At 39.2% G+C, this 15,280-nt stretch overlaps 1 protein-coding gene across 9 annotated transcripts in view; it reads left to right on the top strand.

The window, feature by feature from the left end:
- The window catches only part of EPB41L2 (erythrocyte membrane protein band 4.1 like 2), a 210,926-nt gene extending 195,916 nt beyond the window's left edge, over positions 1-15,010 (top strand). For all 9 annotated transcript variants that reach the window (XM_070376666.1, XM_070376673.1, XM_070376672.1 and 6 more), the window contains one exon: positions 13,746-15,010. The gene's annotated coding sequence lies outside the window, so the exon portion shown is untranslated. The remainder of the gene's footprint in view (positions 1-13,745) is intronic.
- Positions 15,011-15,280: the final 270 nt, after the last annotated feature.

Genomic DNA, 15,280 nt, shown 5'->3' with positions numbered 1-15,280 from the left:
GGGGCATCAGAGATGGCTTCTCTTGAATGTCACGGTGAATCAGAATTGGCCCAATGAAGAAAGGAGTGGAAGGGGGCCATCCACGAGCCAGCATGATCTGATTTTGTGAACCCAGCACTCCAGGAATTGTGCAAAATGCTGTGCAGCTGCCTTGCAGGGCACTTGTAGGAGAGTCATGGGAGATGAGCGGGGCAGAGAGGCAGAGGCCTGATCATAAATAGTCGTAGTAGCCAATCAGAAGAGGCTGAAGTTTATCCTGAAAAGCTATGGGGTATTCCTTTGTATTTGAGAAACAGTAAGGAGATAAAGTTTGTGACTTGTTGACTGCATGAGGATATGGAAGTTAGTGAGTTGGGAGGATGCAGGAGCTGGGGAGAATCCCAGATAATGCCCAGGTTTCTGTCTTGGGCAAATGCGTGGTTGGTGGTACCTGTGATTTTAGTCATAGAACACATGAGTTTTATTTTTCATTTGTCATGTGCAATATGGCCGGTTCTCTCCATGTAGTTGTCTTAAAGCAAAAGCGTATGTTCTTGTTGTCATTGTCGGGTACTGTAGGAGAGGCCAACTGTCATGGAAATTATAGTGGAAGCTTGGATGTGAATGTATAAGGCTCCGATTTACATGTACACACATAGGATATGCTTAATTGGAAATTTACCAGATAGTCTGAGTGTCAAGAGAAAGTGTAACAGCAACTTTGCAGGGCTCAAATCCAATCATAGTTGTGTGATGTGGACAGCTTATTTTATTTCACTGTGTCTCAGTTCTGCCATCTGTAAACTGGGGGAGACAATAGAAGTTACAGATGTAGAATTTGTTAATAAGACACATTGTAAGAACTTTTTGTAATGCAGAAGGCCAGCCATGAATCCTTTTGTTCTTAAAAAGTCAAATAACAATTTAGAATTTTCAACCCCAGAAATGCTGAGTTTAAGATGCATGTGGAATATCTCCATGGAGAGGTCCAGGAAGTAGCCAAGAGCTTTCAGAGAGAGACAGACCACTGCAGGCTTCAAAACAGGAAGTGGACACATCTGAATGTGTCGTCCACTGATGAAGCCTTTGGTTTGAGTGTCGCTACCCAGGACCAGGTCAGAGAGTTGGGGCCTGGGGACCAGAGGAGCTCTAGGAGGAGGAATCAGATGGCAAGAAGATAGGAACAGGGAGGAAAGGGTGCCACAAAAGCTGCAAGAGAAGCTAACTCCAAGAAGGAGAGCGTAACCAAGCATTAAATATGGCAAAGAAACCAGGCACATACATGTTCCTTTGGAATTGGTGGTCCAGAGTCAGCCTGAGGGCTTTGTCAGCGCTACTTCAGTCACGTAGTGGAGAGGGAGCCGATAACAGGTTGAGGAAACAGGATTTACACAGAGTGATTTCAGGAAGTGGGAAAGCTCAGTAATTGGGCCTTTTGCTTTTCCATCCACCTTGCCTGCCTTCATCTGAGAAGCCAGAGAGTGTCGGTCTGACAGAGCCACCAAAGCTAGTGCGGTGCTCACTAAAAACCTGGCACATGCCTCATTCCTTTGAGCCTGTCCGATGGCCCCTGAGTTCCAGGCCCCGACCGACCCACAATAAATAACTCTGAGTTAGCGGTGTTGCTCTCTGGGCTGGCATGCATCCATGAACACCAGTTTCTAAGCAAGATGATATTGTGTTCCAACCAGCATTTCAGAGTCAGGGTGATGTTCACGGTTTCAAAATGAACTTGAAAATCCAAACAGGAAATTAGCATCAAGTGTCTAACTACCTGGACAGGAGAGAGTGACAGTGCTGGCTGAACAGAGCTCCAACGGATCACAAGCTACTCACCTACATGTGAGTGTCTCTCTGTCCTTGAAAGAGAAGCACCAGCCTATTAGCTTCCAGATGACTCTTCTCAGTTCAAGAGCCAGGGATGTTTCAGGCATATCAGTTCCCATTGTATTTATTGCGTTCTTATTTTATTCTGTTTACCTAGTTGTACTAGTCTTACACCCCCAAATTAGCGTTTTATTACAGCTTAGTTTTCAATGCAAGTTAAACCTAAAATGGAGACTTCTACATAGAAATGAAAAGTCAGTTTGGATTTAGTGTGTTTCAGGCACTTCCAGTTTTCACTGTGGAATGCTGTAGAATGTTCCATTTAACATTTGTGAATCCGGCAGGTGCTACCAATGAGTTACTTGCAGTATATTTGAACTTCCCCACAGAGGGGCAGTGGGTGCCTCTGCCACTGTGCATACATTAGCACCTGGGAGTCTTGATTCCCCAGGGTTTGCTCTAGGACAGAATCATCATTGACTGTTGTTTTTCCAAATGAAGCTCTGTGTTTTTTCTGGTAATAAAAAAGGAGAGGCAATCATAATTTTTTGAAAGGGGAAGATGGGAGAAAATGTAAGTGACCCATGATCATTCCGCTCCTGGAGACACAGTCCCTTTCCACAGTGTATATGTGTGTGAACACGCTCAGATGCACTCGCTCGTGTGTTTTCATGTCTCTGTGCATTTAGGTCAATCCTGTTGATTCTGTCTATCCTATCTATCTGGCGTTTTTCTCCATGGTACAGGGTCTTCACAGTACATTGTAGGTAACTTTGCCCATCATTATCTCATCAATTTCCAACAGCCATCGAATGGACACAGGACAGCTTCCTTGACCCTCATTAATGGCTATTTAGACTAATTTCTCAGTTTTCATGAGTAAATGCACAGCTACAAATATTGTAGTTGTATGTACATTTTGAGGCCATTAATTTCATTGTTTCTCTAGGACAAATTTTTAGAAATTAGAGTTGGTGTGCCACCAAACACCAAGTTTCTTCTTGACATCTTTCCCATCTGTCTTCCTTAGAGGTTCTGCAGAGTTAGACACCCATTAGCAGCTTAAGAGTCTCCCTGTTTCCCCGCACACTCACCAACACTAAAGATTGTATGATATTTAAAAAGTCTTTGCCAACCTGGTGAGGAAAGAGCATTTGTGCCCTCCCTTTTTTAAACTGTGAGGATAGAGTATTTTTAAATCACTATTTTTCATTGCTAGGGAATACATGTATTTGCACATATATGTGTATACATATGTGCACATGAACACAATTTGCATTTCTTTGAATTGCCATTTTGTGTCCTTTGTCCAACCCTTTGTGACCCCATGAACTGTAGCCCACCAGGCTCCCCTTTCCATGGAATTCTCCAGGCAAGAATACTGGAGTGGATAGGCATTCCCTTCTATTCAAGTGTTTATCATCTTTGATCTCTTACAGAACTGTTAAGAATATTAATCCCTTAGTCACAAATGCTGCATGTTTTCTCCAGTTTTTCATTATAATTGAGAATTTTAAATGGCTCTAAAAAGAGAGGGTGAGGACAAGACAAAATTAACAAATTGGAGACACACAGACCATATCCAGAGTTTTGGTTTGTTTTTCATCCCAAACAAACTTGAATGTTTAGCATGTTATAGAACTTGAATTATTGATGCTTAAAATGGGAAGATACCCAGTGATTCTAAAAACATCAGAGCCTGCTTTCTCTCAAGGCCACAGTGGCTCAGTAGGTGCTGCCACTTTAGGGGGAGGACAAGCCCTCCAGGTCTCCTTCCCATCTCTTCATTTTGGGGTCCTGGTACCTGTCTCCCTACTTAGATGTTACCCACCCCCAACCCAGCCTTTGAGAAATATGGAGGTGGTGACTTTATTATACCCTAGTGCAGGGGTGTATTGTAGAGGATAGAAATTAAAAGAATATTTAATCTAAAACTTCACATAGAGCATCTTCTTTTCCCCCACAACCCTAGAGATTGAAGTAATTTGTCATAGGTCAGTTCTAGGCAAGAATCATAAAATACCATCATGTGTAGAGCTGAGTATATTTTCATTTGTCTAATGTTAGACATCCCAGATACTAGTTTTTAAATAGTGATTTTAAATTTTAATGTAATTTTGTGGGTGGCTTAGGAGGGAATTTTGCTGGGGGGATAAATTAATAAGTCTCTGTATGTTCTTAAGATATTCCTGTGTTCATGAGGATTATATTCCCAGGACATGTTGGCCCTACATTTATTTTACTGTCATACATCAAAATACTTTAGTTATTAGCATTAGAGCAAAATGAGAATCTGGTCTTGTTCTGTCTGCTAGGGCACATGTGGCTCTTGAGCATTTGAAATGTGGCTATTCCCAATTGAGCTGTCCTGTAAGTGTAAAATAACAGACGGAATGCTGAAAAAGTAAAAAAAAAAAAAAGAATGTTAGTAAATGAGGGAGTTGAGTCTGGAGATGAATTCTTTTGATTCCCATTAACTTTCCTATTTAAGGAAAATACAAAACAAATACTGAGTGAGTTTTAGTCATATATATTTCAAAACTGTTTTTCTAAACAATAAAAGAGTTTTGTTACGGTTTTTTTTTAAGTACAACTTTTATTTTGTTTGATTTGATTAGAGAAATTTTTCTCATCCCCACTTGTGAACCTATGATTGACAATATTGATGTAACCTTACCATAGTCCACTTGTTATTTAAAAGAAGCTTTAAGATTTTGTGGAATGCTTTCAAATCAAGTTCTTACAAGATTTGAAGTCAGCAGAGTGAACCAAAAGACCTGCCTCTCCCTTTAGGGCCAAATACTAACTACTCTTAGAAATCTTTGTCAAAGCTTCAGAGATTCAGGAACACCATTTTTTAAAGAACTGAGAGTCCTCCTGGGATATTTCAGAAGTAGTTATTCAACAAAAGAGAGCAGGAAAATGAGCCTGAAATTTTTCCACTTAAATCAGCAGATGAAACTGATGGTGAGGACAGGCCAGTAATGCTTTGTTCCCGGAGATATAATATCATTCTGTTTGTGTTTTCCCTCCCAAGCTCTTGCCTTTCAGCCTTGCCTTGTGGGTTAGTCCCTGTTACTTCATTCATGGATTCATTAATGTATATTGGGAACATACCACATTCAAGGGACTGTAATAGTTGTGAGAAAAGTAAACGCATAGGAACAAGTAGGCAAATAACATACATGATAAAAAAAAAAAAAAAAAAAAGTGTTTTAAGAGAAGCCTTGAGAAAGGGCTGTGAAAGTTGACAGGAGAAACTGTTTCTGACTGGCAGGTCAGGGAAGACCTCCCCCTGAAGGCAGCGGGACACTTCCTATGTGCTGAGTGTGGGGACGATTGGCACACGTATTGGGCAGAGAGGAAAGAGCACGTAGGAAAACCATGGGCCAGACATCAGGATAAGCAGATCCTGCATTGTGGCTGGGGGTTGAGTTCCCAGCAGGGGCTGGACAGATTGTCAAAGGCAAATGACAGGGGTACTACACGTGAGTATCTTAGTTTAGACTTTGCTCTGTTGGTCGTTTGCAAAGAAGAAGAGCATTTTTAGCACCATCCTTTATCAGTGGTGTGCAGGATTAGATTGAATGAATATTTGACTGAATGAAATATTCTGTAAAGAAATCATTATATTGGTTCAGGCAATTATTAATGGAAAAACAGAACTGGACATCTGTCTTTAAGAGTAGAATACAAAAAACCTCGAATAGCCAAAGCAATCTTGAGAAAGAAGAATGGAACTGGAGGAATCAACCTACCTGACATCAGGCTCTACTACAAAGCCACAGTCATCAAGACAGTATGGTACTGGCACAAAGACAGAAATATAGATCAATGGAACAAAATAGAAAGCCCAGAGATAAATCCATGCACATATGGACACCTTATCTATGGCAAAGGAGGCAAGGATATACAATGGATTAAAGACAATCTCTTTAACAAGGCATGTTGGGAAAACTGGTCAACCACTTGTAAAAGAATGAAATGAGAACACTTTCTAACACCATACACAAAAATAAACTCAAAATGGATTAAAGACCTAAACGTAAGACTAGAAACTATAAAACTCCTAGAGGAGAACATAGGCAAAACACTCTCCAACATAAATCACAGCAGGATCCTCTATGACCCACCTCCCAGAATATTGGAAATAAAAGCAAAAATAAACAAATGGGACCTAATTAAACTTAAAAGCTTCTGAACAACAAAGGAAACTATTAGCAAGGTGAAAAGGCAGCCTTCAGAATGGGAGAAAATAATAGCAAATGAAGCAACTGACAAACAACTAATCTCAAAAATATACAAGAACTCCTGCAGCTCAATTCCAGAAAAATAAACGACGCAATCAAAAAATGGGCCAAAGAACTAAATAGACATTTCTCCAAAGAAGACATACAGAGGGCTAACAAACACATGAAAAGATGTTCAACATCACTCATTATCAGAGAAATGCAAATCAAAATCACAATGAAGTACCATTTCACACCAGTCAGAATGGCTGCTATCCAAAAGTCTACAAGCAATAAATGCTGGAGAGGGTGTGGAGAAAAGGGAACCCTCTTACACTGTTGGTGGGAATGCAAACTAGTACAGTCACTATGGAGAACAGTGTGGAGATTCCTTAAAAAACTGGAAATAGAACTGCCTTATGACCCAGCAATCCCACTGCTGGGCATACACACCGAGGAAACCAGAAGGGAAAGAGACACGTGTACCCCAATGTTCATCGCAGCACTGTTTATAATAGCCAGGACATGGAAGCAACCTAGAGGTCCATCAGCAGATTAATGGATAAGAAAGCAGTGGTACATATACACAATGGAGTATTAATCAGCCATTAAAAAGAATACATTTGAATCAGTTCTAATGAGGTGGATGAAACTGGAGCCTATTATACAGAGTGAAGTAAGCCAGAAAGAAAAACACCAATACAGTATACTAATGCATATATATGGAATTTAGAAAGATGGTAACAATAACCCTGTATGCGAGAGAGCAAAAGAGACACAGATGTATAGAACAGTCTTTTGGACTCTGTGGGAGAGGGAGAGGGTGGGATGATTTTGGAGAATGACATTGAAACATGTATAATATCATATATGAAACGAATCACCAGTCCAGGTTCGATGCATGATACTGGTTGGTTTGGGCTGGTACACTGGGACGACCCAGAGGGATGGTACAGGGAGGGAGGAGGGAGGAGGGTTCAGGATGGGGAACACGTGTATGTCTGTGGTGGATTCATGTTGATGTATGACAAAACCAATACAATATTGTAAAGTAATTAGCCTCCAATTAAAATAAATAAATTTATATTAAAAAAAAAGTAGAATTGAATTAAGTTTGAAAGTAAAACCAGAAATAAGATATATGTGAAAATCCATAGTAATATTATTAGCTCACATTTACTGAGGGCCTACTCTATGCTGAGCTTTATTGAAGGACTTTACCATGTATCATTTCAGTTAGTTCTTACAGTCACTTGGATGTAGATGATGACACTGAGACCTAAAGAGGTTGTCCCTCACCCAGTCATACCGTCGATGCCTGGCAAAGCCAGAGCTGATCTTCAGTCAGTTTGACTCCACACTGCATATTGCTGTGCTCTGAGGGATTCACCATGGGAATCTTTGAAGTATAGACTCCCACCAGTGGATTGCATTGACCAAAAAATTTGTTTGAGTTTTTCCGTAAGATGTCATAGGAAAACCTGAATGAACTTTTGGCTGATTCAGTAATTGAAGCATACCTCATTTTAGAAAAATATATTTTGGACAGAATTTCTTTGAGGCTGCAGCTACAATATGTAGCTAAGTGCACAAGTAAAACTTTTATAGATTTTATAGAATAATTATGTTTAGAAATGAGGTAGAATTGATGTTGCTTTCATTTGAGAGGATATTCCACAATTGCCATGTGTAGTAATTCTTTAGGGAGAGTGACTGGAATGTGCATAAAGGCTCTAACAGAAGATTACTGTTAGCTTTGAAGAAAACCCTCATGCGAGCCTCATGAGAAAAGTGGCCTTCACACAGCATTAATGTATTCAGGCAAACCAAAAGATGCAAATTATTTGTGGAAGAGGTATTTTGCACCCTTTGACTGAAAAGGAAAAGACACTAGATTTCATTTTTCCTTCTCTGTTCAGCAGTCACACAAATATCTGTGAGAGGAGGAAACAGCAGTAGGTCAGGAAGCAGATTCCATAGATGTAGTTCTCAAGCAAAGGTCTCGGGAACACACAAAAATTATTAAAGTAGTCCAAAGAGTGTTTTATGTGAATTTTATTGATTAAAATTTGCCATTCACAAATCAAATAGTTTTCAAAATATTAAGTTAAAAATAATCACCTAGTGAAAGAAGCCTGTCTGAGAAGGTACCATGTACTGTATGATTCTGCTGCTGCTGCTAAGTCGCTTCAGTTGTGTCAGACTCTGTGCGACCCCATAGAGAGCAGCCCACCAGGCTACCCCATCCCTGGGATTCTCCAGGCAAGAACATTGGAGTGGGTTGCCATTTCCTTCTCCAATGCATGAAAGGGAAAAGTGAAAGTAAAGTCGCTCAGTCATCTCCGACTCTTAGCGACCCCATGGACTGCAGCCCACCAGGCTCCTCCGTCCATGGGATTTTCCAGGCAAGAGTACTGGAGTGGGGTGCTATTGCCTTCTCCGACTGTATGATTCTAACTATATGCCATCCTGGAAAAGGCAAAATGATTAAGACAGTAAAAAGATCTGTGGTTGCCGCTGATCTCATTAGAAGAGTCTTTAAATATAGAGAAGCTATCAAGCTCAAGGGGCCCAAAATACAGTTTTCCAAAATTATCATTTTCACATGAAAACTTGAATTTTATCATTGGTATCAAGTTCTGTCAACTGTTTTTCTTGAAGTGACAGGCTCATCTCATTTTCAAGCAAACACGGGCCAGAAATCCAATGCCAGAGTGGTTTCTGCTCACAGTTCATGCATTCATATGAATTCAGTTTCCTTCTCGACATCCGCTGCACGTTTGTATGCAGAGGGAATGTATTATGTGTACTTCCCATTTCATCACACAGAATATTAAAAAGATGTACTCTCGGGTGGAGATGTAAGAAAAAATGATATTTTTTTCCCGTTTCACCAAGGACAACCTTGAGAGAAACTGACTGGCTTGCTTTTTATTTCACTGTGAGTGCTTGGTGGTAAAGAATGCAGTGACTTTGGGTACAGTTTGGTGTCACTCCCTTGACCTGTGTTAAGATGTCGGCAGGTTTACCCACCATTGTTTCTGCATCATCAGTGGAGGTGTTCACACCGTGAAAGGGGCAAATAGTGTCTTAGGATGATTATGAAATAGCTTTGATTTTATAACCCTCTGAAAGAATCATGGTGACCCCCAAGGTCTACAGACCACACTTTGAGAACTGGCGGGTCTAAATTATAGTGATAATACAAGCATTGTAAGAATTGACTATTTCTTGGTCTAACCAAATAGATTATCTATCATACTTGTGTTTTTTGGCTCTAGGGTTTTATCGTCTTACAATGAAAATTCTGTTTTAAAATTTAAAAATGCAAACTGAGAGCCAAGGAAGACTAAAATGAAACTTTAGAAATAACTGAAATTCATAAACTATCATATTTAAAACTGTTTCACACTTGAGTACATGCACCTCATTTTTATTGAAATAGTTGCATGTACCTTACAGAAATAATTTATTCATGTTTTTAAAATCTCAGCTATATTACTGCCCTATGGTATAATAATTGAATCATCATTATCCTGAAAGGTTTTATATTTTCTTGCATTATTTTGTGTTATATAAAAGCCACAGTTTTGCATTTTTATTAAGACTCCCCTCTGGATGAGTGCTTTACTGCCCATCATTTAGGATGATCTTTTTAAAGTGCATATTTGCTATGTACTGAATCCATTTCTGGAGTAGAACGTGCTCAAGATTGAGGCCATGTGAACCCCCGTCTCTGGAAACTCTTAAGTTTGTGCTTTTCAGATAATTTTGTAGCACCATGCTTGACTGATTGCCCACACTCATCAGGCACACTGAGAAAGATAAATTTAAGAATTCTCTGGACCCTACATGAAGACTTAAGGTAAAGTAGGCAACCAGTGTGTATGCTTGAAAAATTGAGATGCAGAATTAGACCTGTAATCAGGTGAAAAGGCTGTATTGATCTATTCTCTCATTGCCTGATAGAGGGGGACACAGGCTAGGGAATGTGACTTAGACATGTTCACTGACATTGTATAGTCCAGGGGTGGGAAACTGAAGCAAGGAAATAGCAGTTTGGTTTTTTGTTTTTACTTGACCAAAATTCAAATACATAAAGTATAGCTCATACTTAACTGTTAGAACCACATCCAAACTCAAGGTGAATGTTATGACACTGTCAAAAAGTGAAAGCGGGTTGAATTAATGCTGTAATTAATGTGTGTCAGTTTGCATTGACAACCAGAATTCTGTGTCTGTGAGGTAGTCGAAATTAAGAAAGCTTTTAAAACTTGTACAGGTTTTCATGAAGAACCATGCCTAGTTTCAGATTGATTGGGCTATGTAATAAATTATTTAGACCCAAAATGTAGTTTGCTTAAAATGGCTAAATAATATGATATTTTTTCCCCCTGCTAAAAAGACAGAAAAAATTTAAATGTCAGATGCTTGTGTATTAATGGCGTTGGTGATCCCCACCTTTCCTCCTTCCCAGCTCAATAGCTGGATGTTCAGTACTTGGGAATATATTTCTCTTGTGTTTAAATGCAAAACACAATAAAAAAGGATAAACAAGGGCTTCCCTGGTGGGCTCAGTGGTAAAGAAGTCACCTGCCAGTGCAAGAGATACAGATTTGATCCCTAATCTGGGAAGATCCCACATGCCATGGAGCAGCTAAGCCCCAGTGCACCACAGCCATTGAACCTGTGCTCTAGAGCCCAGGAGTCACAAGTGCCCAAGAGCCCACACTCCACAATAAGAGGAGCCACTGCAATGAGAAGCAGCAACAAGGACCCAGCAAAAATGAATAAATAAAATTATTAAAAAGATAGATGAATGTGTAAATGAATTACTTCCTGTTCATCCGGAACAGTAAGGAACTGGGATGTTCTGATACATTGAATATCTAATTAACTCAGTTACTCAATTTATAGTTTTTTAAAGAATGAGAAAAAAATATAGTGAACATTAAAATTACAATAAAAATAATTTTCTTTGATTCTGAAAGTTGTTGGGAACACTAAGAGTACATTAAGGCTGTCATTTGTAATACTTATTAACCAGAAAAAAATGGATTTATTTTACTTTCTAATGGTTTGATTGTGAATAAATGAAAGTACATGATATTTGGATTTACATGGGTAACTAATTTTATCTACATATATTTTAAGAAATGTTGAAGCTCTTTGAAACCAAGATCTCTTTGATGCAGTTTCTCCATATTCCTAGATTCTTATTTGTCTGCTAATGACTGAAGCAGACTTAATTTTAGCTTTCTTTTACAAATTAAAAATTTAATCTTTGGTGAAAACAGATTCAGTGAAATAAAGTGTCCTGGAAATGTGTGAAGGAAGTGGAGAATACAATACTACTTCTCATTCTTTATGAAGATTTCCAAGTAGTGTCCAGTCAGGGGTTCATTTTCTGTAACATAAGCTAGGCAGAGTGGAAGTTGTGTTCAACAAATGATACATGTTCACTATCAAAACAGAGTTACAAGCTCTCAAAAAAAAAAAAAAATAGGAATAGACAAACCGCACAACTAAAGGTCACATTACGCTCTAATAAGTTTGATTGGTAGTTTTAGCTGACCCCTTTACCGCCCCCCACATTTCTGTTCATGATTACTAACCTAAAAAAAAAGAAGACTGTTTTCTCCATTGATTTTTTTTTCCCCTGCCTAGAATTGAGCAGAAGTCCTATTGAGTAATGAAATAGCCTAGAGCAGACAGCAAGGTGGGAAACAGTGAATTCGATTAGGCAATCTGTCCTGAATAATCAAGAGGCTATACTAATATCTGTGATAAATCTAATTGGTGGGGAATTTTTTCATTAAACAAGGCAATTTTATCTAATCAAAAGAATGTACAATTTAATTGACTTTGGACCAATGCCGCTTGGAAAGGACATTAATTACTGCTCTCCACTGCCCTCTCCAATCACCTACCATTTGCGAAAAATTTCAACCAAGCTGAAATAGAAAGTGAAACAATTGCCTTCTTAAAACTCCTTTCTCTTGTAGAGACAATGCACCATCCTTACATTTTGTCTGCCTCCCTGTCCACTTCTATTTTAGCCCACTCTCCTACCTACCTGCCTCTGATAGTTGGCTTCCTCAAGACATGCTCACGTGAGACTAGTTCCGTCTGTTGGTCTCGTGCGTCCGTTGGTGCCAACTTGCGGATCTACATCCCTAATCCTATGACCTCGCCCAGGCTCCAGGCCTCTCATCCTCCCATTTTTGAGGTCCCAGATTCCACACCTGTTAGTCTCCTCTGGTGTCTGCAGTCAGATCCAAGCTCCTCCTCTTCTGGTTCCCTGACTCATACTGAAGTCATTGCAGTAGATGGACAGTTGACTGTTTTTTATTTTTTGTCTGAGTGCTGTTTCTGAATTCATTATTTTTATGTTTTATTGTATTGGCCACAAAGTACCTTTTTGGAAAAACCCAAACTAACTTTGCCACCAACCCAGTAAATCAAGCTCATACTTCTCAGTCTGTTATTAAAAAAGTAGATCTCATGTTTTTTTCTTGCCTTTGATTACTCACCATACCAATGCTTAGCCTCCATCACTTCCATTTCTCCATTGTCCTGTCTCCCCCACCCACCGCCCACCTCATTCATTCCTGTCCTCCACCCCATAATCTGTATACTCAACTGTTATGTTGGTGCAAAAGTAATATGTGGTTTCAGGCCCTGAATTTTAAATTGTTATAACTAGGCTGAAACACATCTTTATTAATCAAAAAAGGAACCATTACAATCAACACATTTTTGCCAATGAGAAATAAGATTGTTTATTCCTATAGCATAAAAATCCGTGCCTTTGGATTCTACAAACTCTTGGAAATCATTTTCGGTATCCTAGTTGTGGAAGCATTTTCTGCAAAAAGTTGTCAAGAGACTTGAAAACGTGGTAGTCAGTTGGCAAGAGGTCAGGTGAATATGGCAGATGAGGCAGAACTTGGTAGGCCAATTCGTTCAACTTTTGAAGCACTGGTTGTGTGATGTATGGTTGGGCATTGTAGTAGAGAAGAATTGGGCCTATTCTGTTGACCAATGCTGGCTGCGGGCATTGCCCTTTTTGGTTCATCTCATCAATTTGCTGAGCATATTTCTCAGATGTAATGGTTTTACTAGGATTCAAAAAGCTGTAGTGGATCAGCCTGGCAGCAGACCACTAAACAATGACCATGACCTTTTTGGGGGGTGCAAGTTTGGCTTTTTGGGAAGTGCTTTGCAGCTTCTTCTCTGTCCAGCCACTGAGGTAGTAGTAGCTAGTAGTGGTATACAATCCACTTTTCATCTCATCTCACAACTGGATTGAGACATGGTTCATTGCAGTTGCACAGAATTAAGACAACACTTCAAAATGACGATTTTGTTGATTTTTGGTCAGCTCATGAGGCACCAATTTATAGAGCTTTTTCACCTTTCCAATTTGCTTCAAACGCCAAACAACTATAGAATGGTCAACGTTGAGTTCTTGGGCAACTTCTCAAGTAGTTTCCAGCATGCTTGTCAATCCTCCAGATATTTTAAGGCCCTCAAGAGCGAATCAGAGTCTCATACTTATCTTCCGGTAAAGTACTATTTACTATAGAACCAGGCAGATAGGAATTGTCTGGTTACTTCATTTGGAATTTAATGAATCTTACATTTTTTCCCCAAGCCTCTGTCTTTGGAATATTTAAGCCTTCTCTTTCTCTTTTATTTTCCTTCTAGAAATTCATTTTATAGACAACATTCAACTTTGTGAACCTGAAGAATTTTGACCATTCCAAGTCTTAATGCCACACCACTGCTCCAGCGAATTTATACTACGACTGGTTACAATGGCCAGAAGCCTGAAGAATTAAAATGCCAACACCAAACCTTACCTTAACAGCTCTGGTCTATACCATTCCCTTGCATTTTAATATATTGTTTTGTTTTATAACCACTTCTAAATATTATTTCTTTTCTTTCCTTTTTTTTTTTTTCAGTTAGAGAGTTTTGTTTTTTGTTTCCTGTTTACTTTGTGTACAACTACCTGCTTTTTGTGACTCATTTTGATCAAATGATAGTGAACAAAGCCAGCCACAGCTGGTAGGTGCTGTTCACTGGAACAGGTGCTGTTGTGCGGAAAGGAGACTCTGTGACTAATTTTGATAGTGGCTTTCCTTCTTCCGGATGCTTCCCATTGGGTTCTTAGAAGTCAATATTTACAGAGTTTTCAGTTTGCGGTAAATACACTGTATGAGAAAACGTTAATGCAGATTTAAAAGTGTTTCTTACATTATGAAAATTTTCTAATGTTTTGAAAATTTCACTGGGGCTATTTTTTGATGATGAACCCTTTTGACTTTCCAGTCCTGTGACTTTTTACTTTGGAGCAGAAAGTCCAGGAATCTGCAGACTGGAGAACTACGATGAAGTTCACTGACCACGCACTGTGTTCAGAGACCCTGTCGCACCACAGTGCCGATCCTCCTCAGACACGGGCTCTTCGGCAGCATTCCAGAAACAGGAGGGGAGAGAGAGTGATTTCTTCCCTCCTACTAAAATATTCAGGCAGCTTAAAAACCTTAGTGCTTTCTTTCTTAACATGTCCAAATTTCCATACTTTCTATTATTTGAACACTTGTGTAGAACACTTGGCTTTGTATTAAACCCCCTTGTCTCCATGTAAAAACTGACCTTTTGTTTATCAAGCAGGTGTTATCTCTTTCAGATAGCGTGATGATTCACAGGTGTGAGGATGCTGGGATGGAGGAGTAGGGCCATGGTGGGGTTTTTTTTTGACAGTTGTAAGAAAGTTACACCAGTAAAGCCGATGCCAGAGACCTGATAGGGACGTATTAACTGTATTGAACATTCTTTCCTTTGCTTTGCCCCCATGTATAGTTATGATGCCAGATTAGATTTCTAGAAGCTTCAAGTTGTATTAAATGATATTTTGCTTTCTGTAATACTGTTATAAAATAAAGTTTGTTTATTCTCTAAACTTATCACTTCTCTTTTTATGAAGGTTTTAAAAAATAAGCTCGAGTCCTCCTGTCAGTCAGAGGTTCTAGTATTTTGTGGGATGTAGCATTTTTTAAATCTGTTATTCAGATATTTTATAATTTCATGCTGCTGCCAGCTTCACCAATTTCAAATGGCTAAAACAATGTCAAATGTTTGTAAATCTACTCTTTAGAATGCCCATTCCTTCTGCCTGGTTACATAATCCACCCCCAGCTTGTACAAGTTCTCCAAGGCATATTTTTGCTTGTTTT

The sequence above is a fragment of the Bos mutus genome, chromosome 9 (genome assembly GCF_027580195.1).
Source record: "Bos mutus isolate GX-2022 chromosome 9, NWIPB_WYAK_1.1, whole genome shotgun sequence".
NCBI lineage: Eukaryota > Metazoa > Chordata > Mammalia > Artiodactyla > Bovidae > Bos > Bos mutus.
The sequence above is the reverse complement of the archived record's forward strand: the minus strand, read 5'-3'. Positions and strand labels throughout refer to the sequence as shown.